The following is a 27,101-nucleotide window of genomic DNA, read 5'->3' as shown; positions in this document are numbered from 1 at the left end:
GCGAGCGATTCCCTCCCCCTCCTGATCCCTACCGGGCTGCTTGCCCTCAACATAGGTAGGGTGCTTTGGGGTGCCCTCAAAGCACTTTGTCCCCATGTTGACTGGGACAAGGGCCTCTTCCCGACAGCCCTGGGCTGTGGTTATGGGGGTCTGCGGGTGGGGGGCTTATTTGAATCTTATCCCGCCCTCCCATGTGAATGGGTATCAGCTACATCAAATGGGTTGGTAAGGTCATACCTCACTAAGAAGTATAGATGGAAATGCCATGAACAGGTGCAGGAAATTTTCCATAAATCATACTATTGGGAGGGTTTAGTTAATAAAAAAACCCTGTCACATGGTCATGAGACAAAATGTGCTACTGCAATTGTAATTGTAAAGTACAGGCAGGTAGAATTTTGAACCCTATTAGAGCTAAACGTGGTATGTTGACAGTAGAAAGAGACACTATTGCTACTAAATCCTCTGCAGGATCTCTGGATTACCTGTCCATACGCATGCAGTTTCAGTAGTCCTCACCCCTTGGTTGGCCCTTGGCACACCCTATTACCATAAAACACCCTTCTTATTGATACTGTTCTGGATAAGAGCTCTGTATCTCCCCCAGTAGCCCACCAACTATCATTAACATTTTCTTGTACTTACCCATGGTTAGTATCCAGAACCAGGAACTGCAAAGACCTAGATTTTCATGGGCTCAGTTGCAAGGCCATTCAGAAAACAAGGATGATGACAAGCATAGGGATTTAGGCCCCATTCACACTAGTGCAACTTGTCCCACGATTTTGGACTGCAAAATCGCATGACAAGTCGTTTTCCATTATTTTCAATGAGCCCCATTCATATAAGTGCGTTTTGAAGTCGCACCGACTTCAAAGTAGTTCCTGCACTACTTTGCCACAATTTTAATGCATTTTGAGGCATACAGCCTTGCCATTGCTTTCAAAATCGCGTTAAGATCGCAGTAAAGTCGCGTCGCGAAATCGCGGCAAAATCGCGGTAAAATTGCGTCGCACTAGTGTGAATGGGGCCTTAGCTAGCAGTGCAGCCATGTTTTCAGGAGTCCTAGCAGTTTGCATTTCATATGCTTAAATTTCACTCATTATAACAATTCAAACTGTTGTAGCTTGTTTGAAACTCTAATATAATCTGAGTTGACAAAAGAAATCGATTAAAGTGTTTGACTTTATCCTTTTAATTACAGCTGTAAATCCTATTAGATCCCCGGAAATTGCTCTTTTTCAGAAATTTGATAAGGGTCTCTCTAAATATACCAAACACTTAATTTCCTAAATAATCCAGGCCACTAGAATAGCTATTGTTGTTGGAATGTTTGACAATGTCAAACAAGATCTGAATTGGATTATGATCAACAATAAGATGACCTGCATTTTACGTAACCACAGAACTAAATTTTATAATACTTGGCAACACTAGATACAATACCTGTCTTTTGATACTTACAATCTGAGACAGCGAAACCTTGACTGCCCTTATCCTACCCCTCACCCTATTTTTCATCTTTTCTTTATTTCTCTTATCTTTCTTCTGGTTACCTTTTATGTAGACCAGACTTTGAAAAACCTTAACATCTGATTTATGATCATTTGAAGAAGCCATGATATATAACATGAAGCCTGTTTTGTATGGTGATCCTCTTACAATATTGACCAAACAAGATATTAGCTCAATTATTTATTTTTGCTATCATTTATATATTTGCATTAGTCTCATCGATAATGGTTATGTCCCTACATTTAACAGGGATATTACTCATCTTTGGTCATATTAATAAGTAATTTATCTTTGTTTGTTATACAGTGCCATAAAAAAAGTATTCATACCCCTTGAAATTTTCCATATTTTGACATGTTACAACCAAAAACGTATGTGTTTTATTGGGATTTTATGTGATAGACCAACACAAAGTGGTGCATAATTGTGAAGTGGAAGGAAAATAATACATTTTTTTTAAAACTTTTTACAAATAAATATCTGAAAAGCGTGGCATGCTTTTGTATTCAGCCCTCTTTACTCTGATACCTCTAACTAAAATCTAGTGGAACCAGTTGCCTTCAGAAGTCACCTAATTAATAAATAGAGTCTACCTATGTGTAATTTATTCTCAGTATAAATACAGCTGTTCTGTGAAACCCTCAGGGGTTTGTTAGAGAACCTTATTGAACAAACAGCATCAAAAAGACCAACGAACACACCAGACAGGTCAGGGATAAAGTTGTGGAGAAGTTTAACACAGGGATAGGTTATAAAAACAAACATCCCAAGCTTTGAACATCTAGTGGAAAACTGTTCAATCCATCATCCAAAAATGGAAAGAGTGTGGCACAACTGCAAACCTACCAAGACATGGCCTTCCACCTAAACTGACAGACCAGATACAAAGAGCATTAATCAGAGAAGCAGCCAAGAGGCCCATGGTAGCGCTGGAGGAGCTGCACAGACCCACAGCTCCGGTTGGAGAATCTGTCCACAGGACAACTATTAGTTGTGCGCTGCACAAATCTGGCCTTTATGGAAGAGTGGCAAGAAGAAAGCCATTGTTGAAAGAAAGCCATAAGAAGTCCTGTTTGCAGTTTGCGAGAAGCTGTGTGGGGGACACAGTAAACATTTGGAAGAAAGTGCTTTGGTCAGATCAGACCTACATTGAACTTTTGGCCTAAAAGCAAATGCTATGTGTGGCGGAAAACTAACACTGCACATCACCATGAACACACCATTCCCACAGTGAAATGTGGTGGTGGCAGCATCATGTTGTGGGGATGCTTTTCTTCAGCAGGGACAGGGAAGCTTGTCAGAGTTGATTGGAAGATGGATGGAGCCAAATACAGGGCAATCTTAGAAGAAAACCTGTTAGAGTCTGCAAAAGTCTTGAGACTGGGGGAGGTTCACCTTCCAGCAGGACAACAACCCTAAACATACAGCCAGAGATACAATAGAATGGTTTAGAGCAATACATATTCATGTGTTAACCTCCCTGGCGGTATTTCTGAGTGTGGCTCGGGGTGGAATTTCAGTGCCATTAGCGGTAACCCCGAGCCACACTCGGGGTACCGCCAGGAAGAAATCGCTGGATCCTAGAAGAGGTTACTTACCTTGTCCCCAGGATCCCGCGATGTATTCCGGCAGTGTACGGCGGCCGGATCTTCCGCCTGATGCTGTGTGCCCCGGCTTCCGTTCCCTGCGACAGTCGCGTCGCAGGGGGGTGGAACCGGCGGCAAATTCAAAAAGTAAAACACACAAACGCACTGATATATTGAAAAGTAAGACCCCAAAAAATTTTTGAGGCCTGCTATAGCGCTTGCTTGAAATAAACCAGGATTGGACAATAGCTTGTCAGTACCCAAGGCTAGAATAATGGTGGGTTTCAAATAAAGTGCTAGGTGCTATCAAGTAATATAGGGATAAATTAATATACAATAAGTGATAAATAATAAAATTTGAAATAATTTAAAATAGTTGAGGTAGATATCACAATAGTAAAATAAACGACGGATAAGCAGTAATAATAATGGTGAGGAAGGTGCTATATATGAGTGATGGAGGCAATCCAAAAAATAATAATATCACAGTAAATAGATGTTGTGGGTCTTATATACCATACGGTATTAAGACCTATAATCGCTTTATGGCCACCAGGGCCAGAGAAGGCACTGCTGGGCACTGCTATACTCGGGATCCCCTCTCCTGGATAACCTCGATCCTCAGGGTCCGGTCAGGGTATACATGGTAAAAAAAAGGCTCCAGATAGTGTAGTACCATTAAAAATATCTTTAATAACGTAGATAGGTATGCAATGTATAAAAATGAAAAAACCGACAGCCGAAATTGTGCCCGTGAGTGGAGAGCGGTGAATACCAGCTTGCGTTCCACTTTACGTGGCACCATGACGTATGCAGCGTGCGTTCCACCTTACGTGCGTTTCGTCAATGCGCATGACGTCTTCAGACCACCATTATTATATTATAATTTATGATTTTGTGTTTCAAACTTTATCATACCCGAGATGTTATAAAGAAGAACAGTAAAAATAAATCATATGTAAATAGTTGGTTTGGGCTGCTCGTCCTTAAGAATTACATGCAAAATAATGGTACCGCTTTCAGCACCTAAAATTTGAAATAATCATACCGCCAGGGAGGTTAAAATGGCCCAGTCAAAGTAAAAACCTAAATCCAACTGAGAATCTGTGGCAAGACTTGAAAATTGCTATTCACAGACACTCTCCATCCAATCTGACAGAGCTTGAGCTTTTTTTGAAAGGAAGAATGGGCAAAAATGTCCCTCTCTAGGTGTGCAAAGCTGGTAGAGACATAGCCAAAAAGACTTGCAGCTGTAATTGCAGCAAAAGGTGTTTCTACAAAGTATTGACTCAGGGGGCTGAATACAAATGCATGCCACAATTTTTAGATAATTATTTGTAAAAAATTTTAAAAACCATGTATCATTTTCCTTCTACTTCACAATTTTGTGCCACTTTGTGTTGGTCTATCACATAAAACCCCAATAAAATGCATTTGTAGGTTGTAACATGACAAAATTTCAAGGGGTATTAATACTTTTTGTTGGCACTGTACATCTTGGATATGTTATACCTTTTATTATTAATAATATGTTAATTATTTCCATATTTTTTATATTTTATGCATTTGTCCTATGACAGGAAAACCAATAAATAGATTAAATCAGAAAAAAAAACAAAAATAAATCGATTCATTTTTAATGTGACTACCTGGCACAAAATACAGATTTAGTATTAAAACTTTCCATACTCAGATTTTTAATTTCACAACTGATGAAAAATAGGCAAACACCATTAAAACATATTTGGTCTCAGGCCATGGACAAATCACTAAAATCAAATGCGTTTTTACATTTTAGGCATCTGTTGTGATTATTTGGCAATTTCTGAATTGTAAGAGGGAAATTCAAATTACCTAAAGATGTCAAAAGCTATTGTTATGGCACAGGGCAATTTTCTATTGCTGCTATTAGCCACTTTCAAGGTTGAGTGGTGATGGCAGGTGGTCCAGAAGCTCCTGTGAATCTTGTGGGGAAGGAAAGATACCTACTGATAATTAGTTCTTGGCCAAGTTTAGACAAAGAAGCTATAGACATGTCATGCGTCGTCGGACAGAACATAGTTCTGTTTAATGATTCTTTACATTTGTAGTTAAAATAGACCATGCTATGTTACCAAAAGACTTAGGACAGCCCAACCAGGACATGGCAGGACATAGATTGGAGACTTCTCTTTCATCTTTTTTCTTTATTTAATGTCTAATCTCATGGTTCTTTCCCCCTGTCTTTTTCTGACTTTCTTTTCCTTTGCTCAGACAGGAAGCGTCTTACCTACTTTGTGCAGGCATTAGAGGTCGGAGAGCACACAGAGAGATTAGAAAGGGATCAGATCATGTCTTGCCCTTTTATTTTACCTTGTTAGTTTTTAATGCTGGTAAACTATTTCCTCTACAGCAGCAATGCTTTTTCATGACATATGGGTATATTAATATCCACCCATTTTCAGAAAGACTTTTGCTGCTTTTCCTGTGTTTTTTACCTATATGCAGATTAGACAGGTTCTGAGTGACATTGAAAGAAGCCAGTCAGTAGATGATCCCAGTGCTAATGCCATGGATGTATCTTCACTGTAATTGTGCTCTGCTAAGGGATAAAAAACCCTAAATTCAAAGTCAGATGACCTGCAAAACCCTTACACTGAATGCAACTAATTGCAAAATGTAATGGCTTATACCAAAAAATGCCTGCAAGGATTTAGCTTTATTTTGAAAAATCACTTTTTTTAGAGCAAAACTTGGTGGGTCTGTCAGGTTTCTGTGGTAGTGGGTCCTTGTAGAAAGCCAACTCAGGGTTCCCTAAGGCAGTGGTCCTCAACCCTGGTCCTCAGGGCCCACTAACAGACCAGGTTTGCAAAATAACTGAAATACATCCCAGGTGACATAATTTGCTGCTCAGTGATTGCAGTACTCTAGTCTGCATCTCCCTAAGGTAATACTTAAAATCTGGCCTGTTAGTGGGCCCTGAAGACTGGAGTTGAGGACCACTGCCCTAAGGCACCTGGATGTCCTGGATCCATGAGTTTCGAATGCCCAAGTCAATCTGGAGATGAAGGGTGGACAGCTCACCCTGTTTATTACCGTGATGGAGAACATTATGGAAACAACTTTCAATAGGTTGAGATTGTAGAAGGTATTATATATAGAAAATGTTACAGCTGTTAAAGAACTGCTCCCAAAAAACTTTTTTTATTATAAAGATACTAAAACTATAAAATAAAGTAAAGAATAGCATTATTAAATTCAGCAGCAATGATGGTAAGAGCAAAGTCAACAGTCCCAAAAATACAGTTCTCTCAAAGTAAATTGCCAATGTGTGCTTGAAAAACTACAGTACATAAGTTCAAAATATAGCAAGAGCTACATTTTAGACAGAAATCACTTCTCGTGTCAGCACCCTCCTTATGCCACAATTATACACTGAACAAAATTATAAACGCAACACTTTTGCTCTTGCCCCCATTTTTCATGAGCTGAACTCAAAGATCTAAGACTTTTTCTATGTACACAAAAGGCCTATGTCTCTCAAATATTGTTCACAAATCTGTCTAAATCTGTGTTAGTGAGCACTTCTCCTTTGCCAAGATAATCCATCCACCTCACAGGTGTGGCATATCAAGATGCTGATTTGACAGCATGATTATTGCACAGGTGTCCCTTAGGCTGGTCACAATAAAGGCCACTCTAAAATGTGCAGTTTTATCAAACAGCACAATGCCACAGATGTCGCAAGTTTTGAGGGAGCGAGTCAGTATCTGGTGTGACCACCATTTGCCTCACACAGTGCAATACATCTCCTTCGCATAGAGTTGATCAGGGTATTGATTTGATTGTGAACTGTTGGTCACTCCTCTTCAACTGTGCAAAGTTGCTGGATATTGGCAGGACCTGGAACACGCTGTCATTTGCGCCGATCCAGAGCATCCCAAATATGCCCAATGGGTGACATGTCAGATGAGTCTGCTGGCCCTGCAAGAACTGGGATGTTTTCAGCTTCCAGGAATTGTGTACAGATCCTTGCAACATGGGGTCGTGCATTATCATGCTGCAGCATGATGTGATGGTCGTGGATGAATGGCACAACAATGGGCCTCAGGATCTCATCACGGTATCTCTGTGCATTCAAAATGCCATCAATAAAATGCACCTGTGTTCGTTGTCCATAACATAGGCCTGCCAGTACCAAAACCCCACTGCCACCATGGGCCACTCAATCCAGAACATTGACATCAGCAAACCGCTCACCCGCACAATGCCATATACGCTGTCTGCCATCTGCCCTGTACATTAAAAACCGGGATTCATCCCTGAAGAGAACATCTCTCCAAAGTGCCAGATGCCATTGAATGTGAGCATTTGCCCATTCAAGTCCGTTATGACTATGAACTGCAGACAGGTGGAGGCCCCGATGAGGATGACGAGCATGCAGATGAGCTTCTCTGAGACGGTTTCTGACCGTTTGTGCAGAAATTCTTCTTTGGTTATGTAAACCAATTGTTGCGGCAACTGTCTGGATGGCTGGACAATCTTGGAGGTGAAGATGCTGGATGTGGAGGTCTTGGGCTGGTGTGGTTACATGTGGTCTGTGGCTGTGAGGCTGGTTGGATGTACTGCCAAATTCTCTGAAACGCCTTTGGAGATGGCTTATGGTAGAGAAATGAACATTCAATTCATGGGCAACAGCTCTGGTGGACATTCCTGCAGTCAGCATGTCAATTGCAGGCTCCCTCAAAACAAATTCTGTGGCATTGTGCTGTTTGATAAAACTGCACATTTTAGAGTAACCTTTTATTGTGGCCAGCCTAAAGTGGGGTACACACTGGTAGAAAATCTGCCGAAAATTCCCGTCCGAGGTAAAATCGTACGATTTTCGGCTAGTGTGTACACAACTTTCAGCAGCCAATGCCGACATTTTCAACGAAAAAAAATGGAGGGACAAACACCAAAATTTTTATTGTCCGTCCCCAGACGACCAATTTTCGTTTAATGTGTATGCAGTACGTCCGTGAAAAATCGGATACGAAAGACCGCGCATGATCTGAAGTTGCTGACAACCCAGAAGTCTAGGAACAAATGTGGCAAAAAAAAAAATCGGACGAGAAATTTCGTGAACATTTTTGCACTGTCAACTAAAAACGGTAATGAACGCTGAGCAAGAGAGAAAATTCGGAGGATATTTCGTCCGATTTTCGTCAAGTGTGCACGGGCCTTAAGGCACACCTGTGCAATAATCATGCTGTCTAATCAGCATCTTGATATGCCACACCTGTGAGGTGGATGGATTATCTTGGCAAAGGAGAAGTGCTCCCTAACACAGATTTAGACAGATTTGTGAACAATATTTGAGAGAAATAGGCCTTTTTTGTACATAGAAAAGTCTTAGATCTTTGAGTTTAGATCATGAAAAATTGGGGTAAAAACAAAAGTGTTGCATTTATAATTTTGTTCTGTGCAGTTGCAATATTCTATGTCATTCCCTCCACTCCTATCTTTTTTAAGTATGCCTGTACAATTAACATACTTTACAACAAAATATTCAGAGTCCTGCATAATCTCAGTAGAGTCTTTTTTTTTTAAGATGATGGATGGTTTGTGTTTAAGAGGGAAGACTGAAAATGTGTAAAGTTGCCTGCGTGACCTTACCCTTAGGGACTGTGAATAATGAGGCCACCTACTCTCAATGGGCCTATAATGATATTAAGCAAGATATGAAATATATATTTTAAACATGTATAGAGTTACTACAGTTGTCAAGGTTTTGTCTGCTGTCTGTGCTAGAATGCGTGTGAGAATCCTGGTTGTTAAGCTTTCTTGATTAATGAGATCTAATTAAATCCATTTGCTACTGGCAGTGGCATCCTATTTTTAGAGGATCTGACTCCCAGCGAGTGTGTTACAGCAACAGGAAAGGGTTGGAAATAGTACAGATATCATTGGAGGTACTTTGTAGGGTATTTTAGTATAATTTTACTAAACATTTATGGAAATAAACTTCCTACACAAGTTCACCATCCCCTCCTTCCTTTGCTGCTGCTTTACCAAAAGAAGCTACTAAGATTCCACAAATACCTTTTTGCATGAATGGACTCCATCTGGGTACCAGCAGCTTGCTACTTCCCAAATGATTCTGTGTCTGAGCTGAGACAGACAGTGACTCATACAGATCTGACCCTCAGAGGTTCACAAGATAGCATCTGGGAAAGCATCTGGGAAACAGCAGGCCACTGGTGCCTGGAGGGAGCCTGTCCCTGTCAACAGGAAGTACTTAAATGGTACTTGAGATCCTAGTTGTCTATGCTGCACAATACAATACAAACATTTTCCAGCACCCATGCCAATTGGCCTGCAAAAAAAAAAAAAAAAAAACAAGCAGTTTTTAAAGCAATTTGCTTTAAAGCTTGCATACAACCAAAACCTTTGTTCTTAAAGTCTAAATGCAGTCTAAATAACAAAAACAAAAATCAACACATGGGACATAATTCCTTATTCTCCACGAGGCATTTCTAACATCTAGACATGGTTCTCCGGGTATTATATGCTCTGTGTTCATTTCCTGAGCGTTCCTCTATGCACCCATGCTTTAGGACATTTATTTCCTTAACTGCTCTTTGCACTTATCTTCTTAAGGCATTATTTCACACTATGTTATGTGATATCTATCTGCACTGGGTGCCGTTTTCAGGCATGAACTGTTCTCATATACTTAATATTGGCACTTACTTTGCTTTTCTCCCCAAGTACACACTGGAACCAATGCAATTTCTGGTCATGGTTTCTTCTGCTCTCCTTGCCCTCTTGTCACTTTTCTTTTCATTTTTTCCATCACAATCCAGGCCTTGCTGTCGGGGACCCATTCTTTGGCACTTTTAGGCCTTTTTCCCAATTATTTATCAGGTTGGGATTATTAGTGATGAGCCTTTTTTACTATTATTGATCCTTTTAGATATGCTGTGAATCGACATAGCCCGGTCCGGTCCTTATCAATTTAGTGAGGTTAGACCTGGCTGGACTTTCTGTCCAGGGTTCACAACCCACCTTTGGATACACGGCGGAGATCCCTGGTATAGGGATACATGTGCTATGTTTCAGATACAAATTTTGGTGAGCCTCAATTCAAATACATCAATAATTATATAATGTTGCAACTTTTATGTTTAACTTACTTTACACTGTTTACATTTAGAACCTGTGTTGAGGTCACCAGCTTGTAATGTCCCAGAGGAAGCCTGCTGGCGAAACATGTCGGACATAAGTGGCCCCACTTACACAACTATGGTTCCTTGTATATCTTGTATCTTTATGCACTGATTTACTATCACGCACTGTGATTTGTTTTTATGAAGATATTGTAATAAAACTTTCATATTTTACATTGTTGTTTGATTTATTATTTATCTATCATACATCCAGCAAGCTCCACCTTCAAAATCCCACTCCTGGATTCACCACCCCCGCTAGACGGTCTCTTTGGGACTCAATTAGAGTCTGTGGGTTGTGGTATACCTTCACTCCTTCGTTCAATGTTATATACAGGGATGTGGTGCATGCTTGCTGGGTTTATTGGCAATTTAGGCTTGGCGCTCTTTCTACATATACATGGGACATAACTTACAGTCTGCAGGAAGTGTCCCTGGTGCCGATGTCTAAAGTAGGGCTAAATTCTGCAATATTTACCTCTCTTCAATGTTTCGCCTGCATCTTCGTCACAACTTCTTCCTGTGCCAAGCTGCAGCCATTCTCAATGGCAGGTGTGGGATTATACCAGTCTTGCAAATGCTCATGAGTGCAGTCATCCTGGCATACAGGTGCTGTGCCAGGATGTAGATTGAGCCATGCTTGCTGGTGAGCATGCAGGTAGGTTTCTTCTACTGCTAAAGAGAATTTGCATGTCTACTCTGCAATAAGGAGCCTGTCTGCTCCTAGTTTTCATAAGTGGGACATTCGCTTTAAGAAAAAAAGGTTTTTGTTGCATACATTTGCTAATACATGTGAAAGCCACACTGTCTTGTCCAGGTTCTTCTTTGAAGTGTGGTCCCTAAGGCCAGGTTTACACTTGACCTTCTTTAAACATTATTAAAACTTTCTTTATGTTCGTTTGTACACTTGTTTTTCAAGTGTTCTCAGGCTTAAGAATTTTTGTTTTAGCCAATGGAAAGCTAGTTACTAGGAGAAGGAGAGGCAAGAAATTGCATGAGAAACAGGTTACACATGTTTTCAGGCATCCTTCAGTCACTCTCATTGGCGTCTGTGGGGACCAAAATACTTGACTTTGCCTCAAAGAAGCTCATCTACTTTTTGATCTTCAAGCAACATGATGATCAGGTGTGAATGGGCAACACTGAATATAATGGGAATCTTGATATTTAGCATTGACGCATTTTGGGAAACACGCTTCAAATCCCTCAAGTGTGAACTTGGCCTTCAGTCTAAGTCAACTAAGCTCCTATCTTGGTACATTTATAGCAATAAATAATCTGAGGGTAGGTATGCCTGGAGGTAACCTATTCTACCTTAAAGGTGCAAGAACACATTAGCCATCCAGGACAACTTAATGGCAGTTAAAGACTTCCAGTGAGCCTCTGCACCAAATCCAGCAAACAATACAAAAATGACAATTGCGGCAACCTTTAACCCTTTCACTGCCTGGGCCATTTTTTTTTTTGTATATGAAACAATTAAACCTACAAAACTGTGTATATTTTCTGAATGCAGAGACCCTGACAGCTCATTCATTTAGAGTTCAAATTGACAAGCTCCCTATATGATAACATAGTGCAGGTCACAGCCAGGTTCTCATTAATTAGAAATCAGGGGTCCTTTAGACCTCTAATATCACCCTTGTATCCAGTTGAAGCTAATCAAGAACAGAATAGAATATGGATTTGTACTGGCTAGCTGCCATTACTGCTGGGAAATTTTTTAATTGTGTTGTTCTGTGAAACACCCTATTCATGTGCAGTTTACTGAGTTATTGATTGGTATTGCCTTTTTTTTTTTTCCTAGTTGTCTATGCTGATCTGATGACATCAATATATTGAGTCTCTGACACGAAACAGTTATGCATATCAGAAAAGTCAGAGTAAAGACAAAAGTCCTCATCAGCAGATTTCTTGCATTCCAACTTACATATATTCCAATATAAGCTGTAATACATCTCTGATTTGTCTAATGTAACATATTCCATGTACTCCTCTGTATCCAACTATGCTTTTAGAGCATTTCAAGTGCCTTGGGACATGGAATCTGCTAATAAGTTGGATAAGGGCTTGTGTACACAATTATTCAGATTTTCTTCTAATATGCATTTGTTAAATTATTTAGAAGGATCTTAGAGCTTAATAGCATTCTCAGTATAATCGTTGCATATAAAGGACCAGTGTATCTAGTTACTTAAAGCTCAACTCTGGGAAACTTGAAAATTGTTTCATTGCTCCTTTAGGACTTGTTAAATAAGGTTTTCTTACCTGACCTTCCACTCTGCACTGCTAGGCTAGTCCTCTCAGTTTCTTCTCTGCTATTCTCCAGCAGTCTAAGGTACTGATGTCATCAAGATCAAATCAGGGTCCATATACCTACTTTGGACATGACTGAGAATCAGGTAATTAAAACGCTTTCAATCTCCCATAGACTAAACAGGCAATTAGTCCTTGAAGTGCAGGTGCAATCCTACTGGAAGGGATCATTTTTGAGATTTTTGGGATTCCCAAGGCTTTAAATCTTTAACTATGCCTGAACAGCATTCTGCCTTTTTAGGCTAATTTTCTGTGCTGGTATCATTCATGGCATGTTTAGGATGTGTGGTTGGGTAGTTCCTAATTGTAGGTGACCTAGTTAGTTACTTTTCCATCTTTCAGAGGTAATCCCTCAAAATGTATTTTTCTAAAGTAACCTGTCTTGTAAAGTTATGTCAGTTGAGACTCTGGAGTTCTAACAAGCATGCAGAAGTCATTCTCAGATGTAGAAGAACAGAGTGACTGTGCCAGGAGGAGTTATCGTGGCAACCAATACATACAAGAGAGAGCAGGCTTCTGTTGTACTATTTGCATAGGATTAATCTGTATGCACCATTAGAAGGCATGGGCATTGACCGGGGGGGGGGGGGGGGGGGAGAGTCAAGCCAGAAAAATAGCATTGACATCAGTGCGGAGGAAAGTAGTTAAAGTGGATCTTCACTCACATATAACATCATCCTAACGGTCTCTCACCTCCCAATAACCCTTTGGAATTTTTATTTTTTTAGGTAACAAGTACCTTTTTCAACAGGTACTCTCTCCGCTGCCTCATTCCTTGCCTATGAGCAGATTACATAGCCCTCCATTGGCGCCCCCGCCCACATCCTCCTGGGATACATGCAGAGTAGGGGGTTGGCTGTAAGAGATCAAGTCACAGCTGGCTTCCGAAATAAAGATGGCAGCTAGGGAACAAAAACAGTGATGTGGACTTCAGGTTATAAAGGCAGCACTGTACTCCTTGGGCTGGTATGTGTTTTTTTTTTTAAAGTCAGCATCTACAGTACATGTAGCCACTGACTTTTACAGCTTAGATAGCCAGGTGTTCCTCTTTAGGGAATGCTAATGTGATACCGTCCCAAAGGTTTCAGTACTTTATCAATTGCTGTCCTATGTTAAATATGTAGATCTGAATTTTGACTTCAATCTTTTAACCAGAGATCATTTCCAGTCATCAGTTGCATAGTTTATCCTGGAAATATTTTACATAAATCCGTATAGGCTTTCATACATTTTTGCCAACAGTCTAGAAATGCTCTTTTGCTGGTATGTAACAGTGATTGATATCCATATCTCAAAGCTGAGATTTTGTTGTGAGAATTGTACAATTTCAGTTGAGTGTTTGTTGGTTTCATTTTTACATTTTACCACTGCTAGCAGATTTACAGAAACTCATTGCCATTAAAGTGTATCTACATCCAAAAGGTCTGGTTGTAACTTTTTGGAGAACCCATACCTCAAAAACATGTGAGGTTCCCCTTACAATTTGAACCAGACCCTCTTTTCAGGCATGTAACCTGGGTGGCCAGGAAAGGGAAGGAAGCAAGCATTGGATCCCCCTTCCTGAACTAGGCCAGGCAACATCACTTTCAATATTGGGGGAGTACCTTGCAAGGAGGGGGGCGCAGCCAAGCTTCCACCCTTGCAAGTCATCTTATCCCAATGCTGAGGGACAAGGGCTTTTTTCTCACATTCGGTCCCTCAAAAAGGATGCGCAGGATTGTTGGAGGACTTATGAAGGAATTTTGAAGCCTTTATAATTAGGGAGCCCCAAAGACATCCACCTCTTCCCAGGGGAATGAGTACAGGGTTAACTTAGTTCCCCTTACCTATTCCCACAAGAAGTTAAAGGTAAGTAAATACATTCACACTGTGAATAGCCCCTCAATAATAAATAAAATTTAAGCAATGTCCCCCAAAGTAAATAAATTGTTAATCACATTGTCCAGTGATATAAGTTAATTGTCAATCACCACCATCTGTCACCCAACAATATTTTCCTGTCACATTCCAGTCGCCAATCATAGTGATGGGGATCACAGGTGACATAGCTGACCAAATGTGGCCAATGACATTACCTGGCATGTAAGATGTGATGTAAACAGCCAGGGATTCCGACAGGTTAACTGGGCTGTTTGGCCCTAGGTCCAACCTGAACCTGAATCCCACCCTTGATCAAAATACCAAAAAATTTGATCTGCTTTGTGTGCGTCCAGCAGCGATCACCACATGCTTCGATCGCCACTCTGGCTCTTCAGACAGCCACGGATACTGTAGCTAGCCCCTTACAAATGGATAAAACAACTGCAATCATCAGCCGATTCCTGCCTGTCATTCGCTGTCAAAAATGATTTACACCAAATCAAATTCAAGAACTGATGCTAGTTCCACTTCAATTGCATTTAAAGTAGAAGAAAAGCTCAAATAAATCTATTCTTAAAGGAGAAGTACAGCTCCTTTCACAGGAGTGCAGTTCATTCTGTGCTCCTGTGACCTGTTGCCAGCAGACAGCAGGCTGAAGCCCGCTATCGGCTGACGTCACAGAGCCAATCCAGGCCTGGGCAAGATCGCAACCAAATGGTCAGGATCAACCCATATGCCTGGACTGGCACCCGACTCAGCCTCTCAGTGAGCCTCTGAGAGCCTGAGCCAGCGGCTCCCGCCCCCTCCACAGCCCAGCGCTTCAGTGGAGGGGGCAGAGCAGACAGCGGGGACTGATATTTACCAGCTCTCTGTTCAGGAAGCCCTGAGAACTGAGCAACGGCAGTGTTTGATCGCTCGGTTCTCAGTGTTGGAGCCAACAGGGGACCGATGCTGCATTCATCTAGGTAAGTATAATTTAAAAAAAATATATATACCTATATATATTACCATACTTCTCTTTTAAAAATGTTCCCTCCCCTCTCTTCCTACCTATCTTGCCTAACCTGTATTAAAAAAAGATCTGTATACTTCCTTTTTTTTTTTTTTTATCCGCCGTGGTCTGGTCATGCGATCCTGCAGCTCTGTGTAAGGGATCACTCGACAATGGATCTGGATTCCAGGAGCTGTGACGTCACCTATTTGTGCTCCCTCCTCTCCTCTGCAGCAGCCACTCAAGTACCTGAACTGCAGGATCATGTGACCAGACCGAAGTGGAATAAAAATAGGTATACAGATCTTTTTTATACAGCCAAGGCAGGATAGGTAGGAGAAGGAGGGACGGAACATTTTTAGGAATAGTTATAGTTAGGCTTTTCTAAGTATTGTTACTAACTACATTAAATTATGTGTTTTTTTTTTTTAAATCAGCCTGGTGTTCAGGTTTAACAGCTTGGTAGTAAACATAGAGGGACCTTTCAGCAATGTTATCAAGGCTACAATGTAGCATTTGTTTTAATTCAGTAGAGTGTTCAGTAAACAACTCCTAATGCACTTGACAATGCTGCCAGATTCTCCAGCTGGATAATGCTGGTAAAGCTTACTTATCAGCGCCCTAACCCTTGTTTTCACCAGATTTCTTAATCCCTGTAAAAGCCTCAGAAAAATGCACTCATTCCCCAGCTTGCTTCATTGTGGCCTGTTAAGCAGTTTATGTAACAATTCTTGTATAATGAATGGGCTATAGCATTCTATTCATTGAGCGCTGGAGATGTGTCCCTCTGCAAATCAGCCACATTCAAGTGAACAAGGATGAAAACTCAAGTGCATGAAAGCACATCCATTCAATAACGTCATTGTGGAAACAAATGGGAACTATGAATTGGTCATCACTGTCAGTGGTAAAAGAATAGAACAAAAAAGATATCCCAAAGCCCAAATATAAGAATTCAATATAAGAAAGAGTAATAGAGTGCACATTATAAAGTTTGTCAGCTTAAAATGTCTTTTATATAACTTGTATCCAGTATGCATTGCAATACTTAGCATTCAGTGTTTAGTAAATTTAAAGGAAATTATATAATAGTTTTGGGTCAATTTAAAATTATTTTGTAAGTTTTTATGTTTTTAAACTGATGTTGGTAGTTTTGGCTGTTTATATAAAATCTTTTTAATTTCAATAAATATACTTTCTTACACATCGGGATTTAGTAAAGAGTACACTCACGACATTGCTACAGACCATTATGGGTTTTCTTGAAAGAAAAGACAGCTGAAGTTGCTAGCTTTCAGACTTGTCCTTTTGAAACTCCATATGGCCCCATCTGACTAGAGCAGACAGGAAAGTTGGGGGTGCTAAACCTCTCCACTGAGTCATTCAGCTTCATGTATAAATTTTATCTTTAGCTTTAAAGCTCTGTAAACGGGAGCCTTTTTCAAAAAAGTGGCAAAGATTAGCCTGCTAAACATAAAAAAGCATAAAATAAAACATAAAAAGCATGAAGCTCCACATGCTGCCTGAAATGTAAACATTAAACAGTATTACAAGCTTTTTTCCCCTCCCATCCCCAACATCCATTCCTACATTTGAAAAAAATCTACTTTACAGATCAATGTTTTTTTTCCAACCAGACACATTGGGGTTTATTCACAAAAAGCAAATAGACTGTTCACTTTGCATGGGAAGTTGCACTTTGCAAGAGAATTAACCCTATACAGCTGCCTTCACCCATTCATGTCTACAAATGGTAGTACGCACCAAAAATTTTCAGCGTGTTTACACTGCATGGCAAATGTGCTCCTGTACATGTAGCCTTAAAGTGGAGTTCCACCCCTCCCTCCAATAATTAAAAGTCATCAGCTACAAATACTGAAGCTGCTACCTTTTATTATTAGGGCACTTAACTGTCCAGGCATCCAGCGGTGTCCTCACCAACAGATTCTTGAATTAGATCTCAAGGGGGCTGGTGCCACCATCTCAGCTAAGGGAGGGAAACCAGCAGTGAAGCCTTGCGGCCTCACAACCAGTTTCCTACTGCGTCTGCACGAATTGTGCTGTGCTCTGTAAATAGGCCAGCTGCGGGGGGGGGGAGGGAAGAAGGAGCCGAACTTCTGGCTATCTTCGCTGTGGTGAAAACTAGGTACCTTCTCCCCCTCAAAAGGTGCCAAATGTTTCAGAGGAGGGAGGAGGCAGACAAGCGGAGCTTGCCCTTTTGGGTGGAGCTCTGCTTTAAGCCTGGTACACATGGTACATTTTTTTTTATTGAGCCAAGTGGGCTCAACGAAAAAAAAAAACTGATAAGCTCTGGAAGAGAGATTTTACCTCCCTTCTGAGCTATTTTGTTCTGACAGGGGGACCAACCAGAACACACCGGTCAGCTCTCGCAGCCATTGACTGAGAGCGCTGATCAGATGCTGATCAGCTGCTGGTTTCCCAGCAAGCTCGTTAGACAGAAGCTGCCGGCCATGAGATCGGCTTCTGCCAAACAAGGACCCGTACACATGGGCCAAATGCCGGCCGGTATCTACTGTACAGGCTGATTTTGGCTGATATTTGGCCCATGTGGACCGGGCTTAAGACTTTGTTGCTTTGCACTGCTTTGTCAAATACTGTACACTTGTTTACCGTTGACTTCTGTCTGCCAGGACAGCTTAGATTACAAGACTAATTAAAAACAATTACCAATATATTGGTAGAATGACAGTTCACAAATGCTTCAAATGTTCAGTTTTATTTTTGCTGGATTTCAGCTTTACATGCTAGCACAAAGGCAAGAAATCTACCTAAGTGAAATGGTTTGCCTACATTATCATTCCCTGACTTTGTCCAGCCATGGCTTTATTTAAAAAGTCTATAGTTCTGCTCTGTGCTGAGTTAGTAAACTTAAAATAATTTAATCTAGCAATGTTTTTGATTTACTTGGGTTACGTTGTAGACATTACCCCATAGGTCCTTACAGCCGTTACTCCCACATCATCCAAGTTAGTCATACTTCTCCTTGTTCTACACATGAAAGGCGTCTTAAAACTTTGATGAAAACATCAAAATCATTGTCTAACCATGCAAATAATTTAATTAAAACAACACAAAGAATAAAATAATCTGAGGTCTTAAAACTACTTCTCCATCTGCTTTTATCAGTCACCAGTGATTCATTTAAAGAAGAAAGGTCTTAGCAGTATTGATTAATAATCTGGAAGGTCCAAGAGCATCCAGTGGGGCTGTGTATACATGCTGGATATGTCTGCCTGACTTGCATCTTTTATTGTACTTTAGAACATGCCAATTCATGGACTGAAGCAATGAGGATCCTCCACCAGCAGATGAAACAAAATCAATAGATTATGCTAATGTTGCAGAGCTGGAAGCCTTCTATACATCCCACTCAAAGGTAAAAATCAATATATACTATATCAGATAAGCAACTGTGCACTTTTATACTGCATTTGCTTTTCAGCAATTAATTTCAAATATTATAATATATAGCCCTACTTATACAAACACACAGCGGTCATATCTCGAAAATATCAATATGTGATTCACTTTTTATTTGCAAACATTACACATTATACATTGAGACAAATCCTCAATCATTTAGATTTAGTAGCTTGATTGCTAGTGTTTGTGAGCCTATAGAGAGGGCATTGAGCGCTTTAACATACACCATCTGCCCAAGTATATACTTCAAGTTAACATCAAAGAAGAGATATCCATCTCTCCTTTCATGGGAAGGAAATTAAAGATTCTTTTATTTGGTATCCTTGTCAAACACCAAAAGAGGTTTTGATGCATGCTAAATAATTCTTGATCTTATATCTGAATGTTTGCAGCTGTATATTGAACCACAAAAGATGGTTTGAGAAAAGACACTGTTTGTACAACAATAAAGCATCCACTATGTAATGACAGTAAACATGTAAATTGCTTTTTTTTTATGTTACCTTGTGTTTGTATTTGATATACAGAATTTCTAAAAATAGGAAACGATGGAAGTAATTTTATTTATTATAATAACTTTTATCATGATTAACGTAAAGTAAATCAGTGAGAATACAAATTTGAAAAACGTAATTGTTGGCTGTGTTTTACAGGTGTGGGCTTGTAAAGTCTTGCAAGGCTCAACTCTCTGCATTTGTATTCAATATTATTGGCTCTGATAGATTGATTTTCTTAGGAAATAGAGCAGCCTTTCTCAACTTTTTTAACATGCTGCAAATTATCATTAGCGAGAACATAGTTGCAGAAAGTTTTAAAGAAAATTATAAAGAATGTAGAATACCAAGGGCATTTGACTTCAACACAGACCTTTTTTAACACCCTTCTGCTCCACATGACCACATTTTTTTCTGTAATAATTATAATTACAAAAGGTATAAATACACACCCCAAACTTGCTCATTCTTGTCTTTATGGACCTTGCTTTGTGCACTGGTGCGCAGTCATGTTGGAACAGGAAGGGGTCATCCCCAAACTGTTCCCACAAAGTTGCGAGCATGAAATTGTCCAAAATGTCTTGGTATGCTGATGCCTTAAGAGTTCCCTTCACTGGAGCTAAGGGGCCAAGCCCAACCCCCGAAAAACAACCCCACACCATAATACCCCCTCCATCAAATGATTTGGACCAGTGCACAAAGCAAGTCCAGTTTGGGGATGGCCCCTTCTTGTTCCAACGTGACTGTGTGCCAGTGCACAAACAGGGTCCATAAAGACATGGATGAGCAAGTTTGGGGTGGAGGAACTTTACTGACCTGCAAAGAGTCCTGACCTCAGCCTGATAAAATACCTTTGGGGTGAATTAGAGCGGAGACTGCGAGCCAGGCCTTCTTATCCACATCAGTGCCTGACTTCACAAAAGCGCTTCTGGAAGAATGGTCAAACATTCCCATAGACAACCTCCTAAACCTTGTGGACAGCCTTTCCAGAAGAGTTGAAGCTGTTATAGCTGCAAAGGGTGGGCGAACTCAATATTGAACCCTATGGGCTAAGACTGCAATGCCATTAAAGATCATGTGTGTGTAAAGGCAGATGTCCCAATACTTTTGACAGTATAGTGTAAAATTAATATTTTTAGGCACAGACAATATAAACTGTAGTATTTCCTTACACCTGGGTCCTTAGATAATTTTCCTCATACATTGGTGGCCAGTAGAGAAATGCCCTGGTACATTTGTGGTCAGTGGGGAAGACCCCACTGAATTGGAGATCAGTGGAAAAGTCTGCCCCTTAGGGCTGTAGGTGAGAGATCAATCTTTCACTGCTCAAGAAATTCCTAGCATCTTGAGGCTAGGAAACCCTGTTTGAGAAAGAGAGGAATAGAGAATGCTCAATTAGCGAATGAAGTCAAAAACCCAATCAAGTGCAAATGAATTAAAAAAAGATTTTTGATTGCATATGACTGGATGGTCCAAGCAAACACAGCTTCATCCTCTTCACTAAGCTAAAAGAACAGTCTCCACTTTTTAGTTAATTAATCCCAATTTATGAGGCCAGAATCAGGATATCAGACTGAAAACTTGCACTTTTGAAAATAAATCATCAATTTCCCTTTAGGTTGCCTCATTTGCATTTGCTAAAAAATACTATGCCTATATCCCCATCTCCCACTGAAGAATAATTTTCCAATCTTAAGACAATTGTGTATAGCAATGTCAAACATAATAGTCTATAATATGTTTATAATGGTAGTGAAAGCTCTTCTTTTTTTTTTAAGCATTTATAGTAGCTGTCTGTGTCCCCATTGGGGAGATTCACCCCTCTATTTACAAACCCAATTCCAAATAAGTTGGGACACTGTACAAATTGTTATTAAAAAATGAATTGACTAATTTACAAATCTCATAAACTTATATTTTATTCACAATATAATATAGATAACATATCAAATGTTGAAAGTGAGACATTTTGAAATGTCATGCCAAAAATTGGCTCATTTTGGATTTCATGAGAGCTACACATTCCAAAAAAGTTGGGACAGGTAGCAATAAGAGGCCGGAAAAGTTAAATGTACATACTGTATAAGGAACAGCTGGAGGACCAATTTGCAACTTATTAGGTTAATTGGCAACATGATTGGGTATAAAAAGAGCCTCTCAGAGTGGCAGTGTCCCTCAGAAGTCAAGATGAGCAGAGGATCACCAATTCCCCCAATGCTGCAGCGAAAAATAGTGGAGCAAATATTAGAAAGGAGTTTCTCAGAGAAAAATTGCACAGTGCATAATATCATCCAAAGATTCATAGAATCTGGAGCAATCTCTGTGGGTAATGGTCAAGGCCAGAAAACCATACTGGATGCCGGTGATCTTTGGGCCCTTAGACTGCACTGTATCACATACAGGAATGCTACTGCAATGGAACTCACAACATGGGCTCAGGAATACTTCCAGAAAACATTGGTCCGTGAACAAAATCGGCTAAAACTCTATAGGCCAAAAAAGAAGACATATCTAAACATGATCCAGAAGCGCAGGCATTTTCTCTGGGCCAAGGCTCATTTAAAATGGACAGTGGCAAAGTGGAAAACTGTTCTGTGGTCAGACGAATCAAAATGTGAAGTGTTTTTTGGAAAACTTGGACGCCATGTCATCCGGACCAAAGAGCACAAGGACAACCCAAGTTGTTATCAGCGCTCAGTTCAGAAGCCTGCATCTCTGATGGTATGGGGTTGAATGAGTGCATGTGGAATGGGCAGCTTACACATCTGCAAAGGCACCATCAATGCTGAAAGGTATATCCAAGTTCTAGAACAACATATGCTCCCATCCAGACGTCGTCTCTTTCAGGGAACACCTTGCATTTTACAACATGACAATGCCAGACCACCTACTGCATCAATTACAACATCATGGCTGCGTAGAAGAAGAATCCGGATACTGAAATGGCCAGCCTGATGTCCAGATCTTCCACCCTTAGAAAACACTTGGCGCATCATAAAGAGGAAGATACAACAAAGAAGACCTAAGGCAGTTGAGCAACTAGAAGCCTGTATTAGACAAGAATGGGACAACATTCCTATTCCTAAACTTGAGCAACTTGTCTCCTCAGTCCCCAGACATTTGCAGACTGTTAAAAAAAGAAGAGGGGATGCCAGACAGTGGTAAACATGGCCTTGTCCCAACTTTTTTTGCCATTTATTGATGTAATGAAATTTAAAAACAACTTATTTTTCTCTTAAAATGATAAATCTTCTCAGTTTAAACATTTGATATGTCATCTATGTTGTATTCTGAATAAAATATTGAAATTTGAAACTTCCACATCATTGCATTCTGTTTTTATTCACAATTTGTACAGTGTCCCAACTTTTTTGGAATCGGGTTTGTATACTGGTCACTATTTTCATACCATAGAAGGAAAGTGAGAGACAGTCCAAAATGTTAAAACAAGAAGAAAGGTGAAAATCTTCGAATGTGAACACCAGTTCTGGGGACAAATGTCCAAGAGGGGAATTCTCCTCGCCTCTGTAGCAGGAAGTACACAGACATTTCCTCAATTTACACAAATTTACATGGATGGCAAAACATAAACTGACAGTGCTTTTAAGGGTTTTGTCTAGACATACACCTAAAATATTTAAGAAAAAATTGCACACTATAAGGGCTTGTTACCCAAGGTAGGGGGAATTCCCCTCTTAGACAGCTGTTACCTAAACGGGTGCCCCCAGTGAAAAGTTTGTAATTACCTCTTGTTCTGGTGAAAACTCCCCAAGTGGTGCAAAGATGGCAAAAAAAAACAAAAAATTTACAGAGGGTCTAACCCTTCCCCAATCTATCCAAAACAAAGAATAATACCTTTACAGTATAACCATTGGTGGCTCGAAATGGTTGCAATTAAAGTGGTGGTAATAAAAAAGGAAAAAAAAAGAAAAACAAAACTTTCCCTTGCAAAATAATAGCATAATGTGCTAGTATGCATCACATATTAGCACATTATGAAATAATTACCTTAAAACAAAGCACTCCAGTGGCGCGCTGTCACCCCTGAGGGGGCTTCCAACTTCCCCTGGTCTTCCATCCAGGTTTGTTGTGGGAGGGGCTGGAGCCGCGATTACATCACTCCCTCGCATGTGCGCAGGAGCCCTTCGGTTATGGCACGGTGCTCTGAAGGTCCGGCACAGTATGCTGGACCTTCAGGGTGCATGCGCCACTGATTATACCGGCTGCATCCAGGGTGAATATTTCCTAAACAGGAAGATATTCATTTTACCTACAGGTAAACCTTAATATAGCGGACTTTACTATCGCTTTAATACCCAAATGTATGTTCTTAAGTACAAATACTCCTCCCATACGAGAAACTAGTCTGTGACTAAACACTATTAAAAAAAAAACAAAACAATGAAATGTAAGAGCATTTAAAACACAAAGCTTAACTTTTTAATTTTTTCCTATATTGTTATTGGACTGTTCATATAATATATTCTTCTCTCTGGCTTCTATAAAGAGAATCTAACAAAACTGCGGAGATCTGTCTGAAAAGCATCTTCAATCATCTGACGGCAGGCATCACAGTCAAACCCCCAGGCACATTCTTGCATTCTGTTCTATATCACATTTGGCTCATCCAGATGTTCAGTATTTGTGCTGAACTTCGGAAGAACTAATGGATTAAAAGAAGTTGATGTCTGGGCTTATAAACAGCAATGCAGAATACATATCCTGATATTTCATGCTCCCAACTTCGTAAGAACAGTTTGGGGATGGCCCCTTCTTGTTCCAACATGACTGCGTGCCAGTACACTAACAGGGTCCATAAACACATGGATGAGCGAGTTTGGGGTGAAGGAACTTCACTGGCCTTCGCAGAGTCCTTACCTCAACCAGATAGAACACTTTTAGGATGAATTAGAGTGGAGACCTCACAAATGCGCATCTGGAAGAATGATCAAACATTCCCATAGACACACTCCTAAACCTTGTGGAAAGCCTTCCCAGAAGGGTAGAAGCTGTTATAACTGCAAAGGTTGGGCCAACTCAAAATATTGAACCCTACAGACTAAGTTTGGATGCTATTAACCACTTTACCACCGGAGGATTTTGCTGTCTTCCGTCCAGGCCACTTTTTGCGATTCCTCGCTGTGCGACTTCAACTGACAATTGCGCGGTCGTGCGACGCCGTACCCAAACGAAATTTACGTCCTTTTTTTCCCACAAACAGAGCTTTCTTTTGGTGGTATTTGATCACCTGTGCGATTTTTACTTTTTGCGCTATAAACAAAAAAACAGCGTTTATTTTGAAAAAATAACAATATTTTTAACATTTTTTTATATGAAATTCCCCCCAAAAAAGATGTAAAAACCAATTTTTGAAAAAATTTTTGGCCAATTTGTTTTCTGCTACCTATGTTTGGTAAAAAAAATCGCAATAAGCGTATTTTGATTGGTTTGCGCAAAAGTTATTGCGTTTACTAACAAAGGGAAAGATTTCTGTCATTTTTGGTGTTTTTTTTTTTAACGCGTAATGGCGGTGATCTGCGATTTTTTTGTGGGACTGCGACATTGAGGCGGACAGATCGGACCCTTGACTGACATTTTTGACACTTTTGGGGGTACCAGTGACATTACTGCAGTAATCAGTGCTATATATATGCACTGTTACTGTAAAAATGACACTGGCAGGGAAGGGGTTAATTTTATTGGAAAGGGAGGGGTTAATGTATGCCTGGTGCTTACTGACGTGTAGGGGGGAGGTGACTGAGTGAGTCATGGACAGATCGGATGTCCAGCTATGCTGAACAGTCCGATCTGTCACTCCCTGTCACTATGGAGATCCGTCCGCTTGTGTTTACACAGGCGGGCGGATCTCCACACTAGATCCCCGGCGATCGGGGCAGAGCAGCGGCGATCGCCGCTGCTCCTCCCCTGGCCCGACTCCCGCTGTGAATGAAAACAGCGGGAGCGAGCCTCCGGCGGCGCGCAAGCGCCGCCCAGAAGGGGGAGTGTCTGACGACGTTAATACTACGTCGCCAGACGATAACGAGCCACTCTGCCGCAGTAGTATTACTGTGAGCAGACGTAAAGTGGTTAAAATATATGTGCGTGTAAATACGTCCTAATACTTTTGGTAATATAGTGTAGCTTGCCGGGAGAGGAAAAAAGAGCTGTTAGGCTTAATCTAGGTAAAGTTGAACTCTAGACAAAGGGCTACTGTAAATACACAAAAAAAGAAAACGAATGCAGCCTCCACATCTAAGAATTGGTAAACTACAAAATAATACATTTAGTTTTTGGGTTTAATAATGCTTCAAAGTTAAATTATTTTTAACACAAACAGTGTAAATACCTAAAATTGACTTGGTTTAAGCGTGTTGCATTGGAGGTAAATAGTCTGATTGGTTCTGTATCTCAAAAAGCATTTTTACTGGAGTTCAGCTTTAACAAATTTAGTTGGAACTAATTTTGAAATATAAGTGTAAAGTGTCCGCAGTGATATAGTTTGTGAGTATGGTATTATTTGGTAGTAAAGCATAGCAGTGAAATGTGTTGGATGGCACTTGTATTAGTCTAGATGGCTTTTAAGTTAAAGAAATCACTGACCTAGCAAATTCATATGCTACTCCATCAAGATGTGAAGGCAGAAAATTGTAGAATGGATAGATAAAGTAAATCATCTTAAATAAAAATCAGATGAGTAGGGTTCCCATCCTCAAAACTCCATCTGCATTATAATTCAAGCCATGCTCAGACACCAAACTACTGTATGTCTGTTGTCCCTCCGAATAATGATTTTCCAGAAAGAAATACGAATATTAGCGAATTAGTGCACTTTTATTATCTAGTCTCTTATAGTGAAGGTGGGCATCATTCTACAACATTAAAATAATAAAAAAATATATAAATAATAAGTATCCACAAAATACTTGCTATTACCTTTATTACCAAGAAAATGTTACTCTGTGCTTTCTGATTTAGCTTCCCTTGTGATTAGCACTCCCTATCTTAATTTTCAAGCCTTGACAAACCACCATTTTAGTGTTAAAAAAGATGGCCTTGGTGACAATTGAATAGAAATTATTAGACAGAAAGAAGCCTGATGGAGAAGCTTAGCCATGAAGTCAGGGAAAATCAGACACCAGTGGAAAAATTAAGCCAAAGAAACCCAATTAAAAGTCGGACACAGAAGAGACTTTTCTTGTAATAAAGGTAAAAGCAAGCAACTTGTGCTTTAAACTAAGTGTAAAATCTTGTTTTATTTCAGCCTATATGTACCAAGGATTTCCTTGTGAAAGTAGTTCCAGAGTACTAAATCTAAGAAGTTAAACTTCATTTGACATAAGAAAGTCTGTAAACTAGGCTGTGTGAATAGAATTCTTGCCCAAATGAAAAGAAAAAGCAGGTGTTTGGTAGATGCTGGATGTTTGAACCACCTGACAGTTTCTTATACTGTATGTTTGGTAGCCTCTATTTGTGAGTAGTGATGGACTTGGGTTCATGCTGAATTCTTTCCAAACCCAAGTTAATTCATACCCAGAAGTTAGCTGTCATTACTGGGACAATGATCTGCACTAGGGATGATCGAACTTTTGAAAAGTTCGGTTCGACCAGAACACCCGAACTTCCCGAAAGTTTGGGTCTGGATTCCAGAACCCCATTGAAATCAATGGGACGTGAACTTCGGTAATCAAAAAACACCATTTTGAAG

General features: G+C 40.1%; 1 protein-coding gene across 1 annotated transcript in view; it reads left to right on the top strand.

Moving 5' to 3' along the window:
* Nucleotides 1-27,101, top strand: part of TMEM108 (transmembrane protein 108) — a 297,769-nt gene that overhangs the window by 21,807 nt on the left and 248,861 nt on the right. The window contains exon 2 of the mRNA XM_082259789.1: nucleotides 18,741-18,855. The gene's annotated coding sequence lies outside the window, so the exon portion shown is untranslated. The remainder of the gene's footprint in view (nucleotides 1-18,740; nucleotides 18,856-27,101) is intronic.

The sequence above is a fragment of the Pelophylax lessonae genome (genome assembly GCF_965119305.1).
Source record: "Pelophylax lessonae genome assembly, chromosome: 5".
Taxonomy (NCBI): domain Eukaryota; kingdom Metazoa; phylum Chordata; class Amphibia; order Anura; family Ranidae; genus Pelophylax; species Pelophylax lessonae.
Note: the sequence above shows the minus strand (reverse complement) of the source record. Positions and strands in the feature narration are given on the sequence as shown.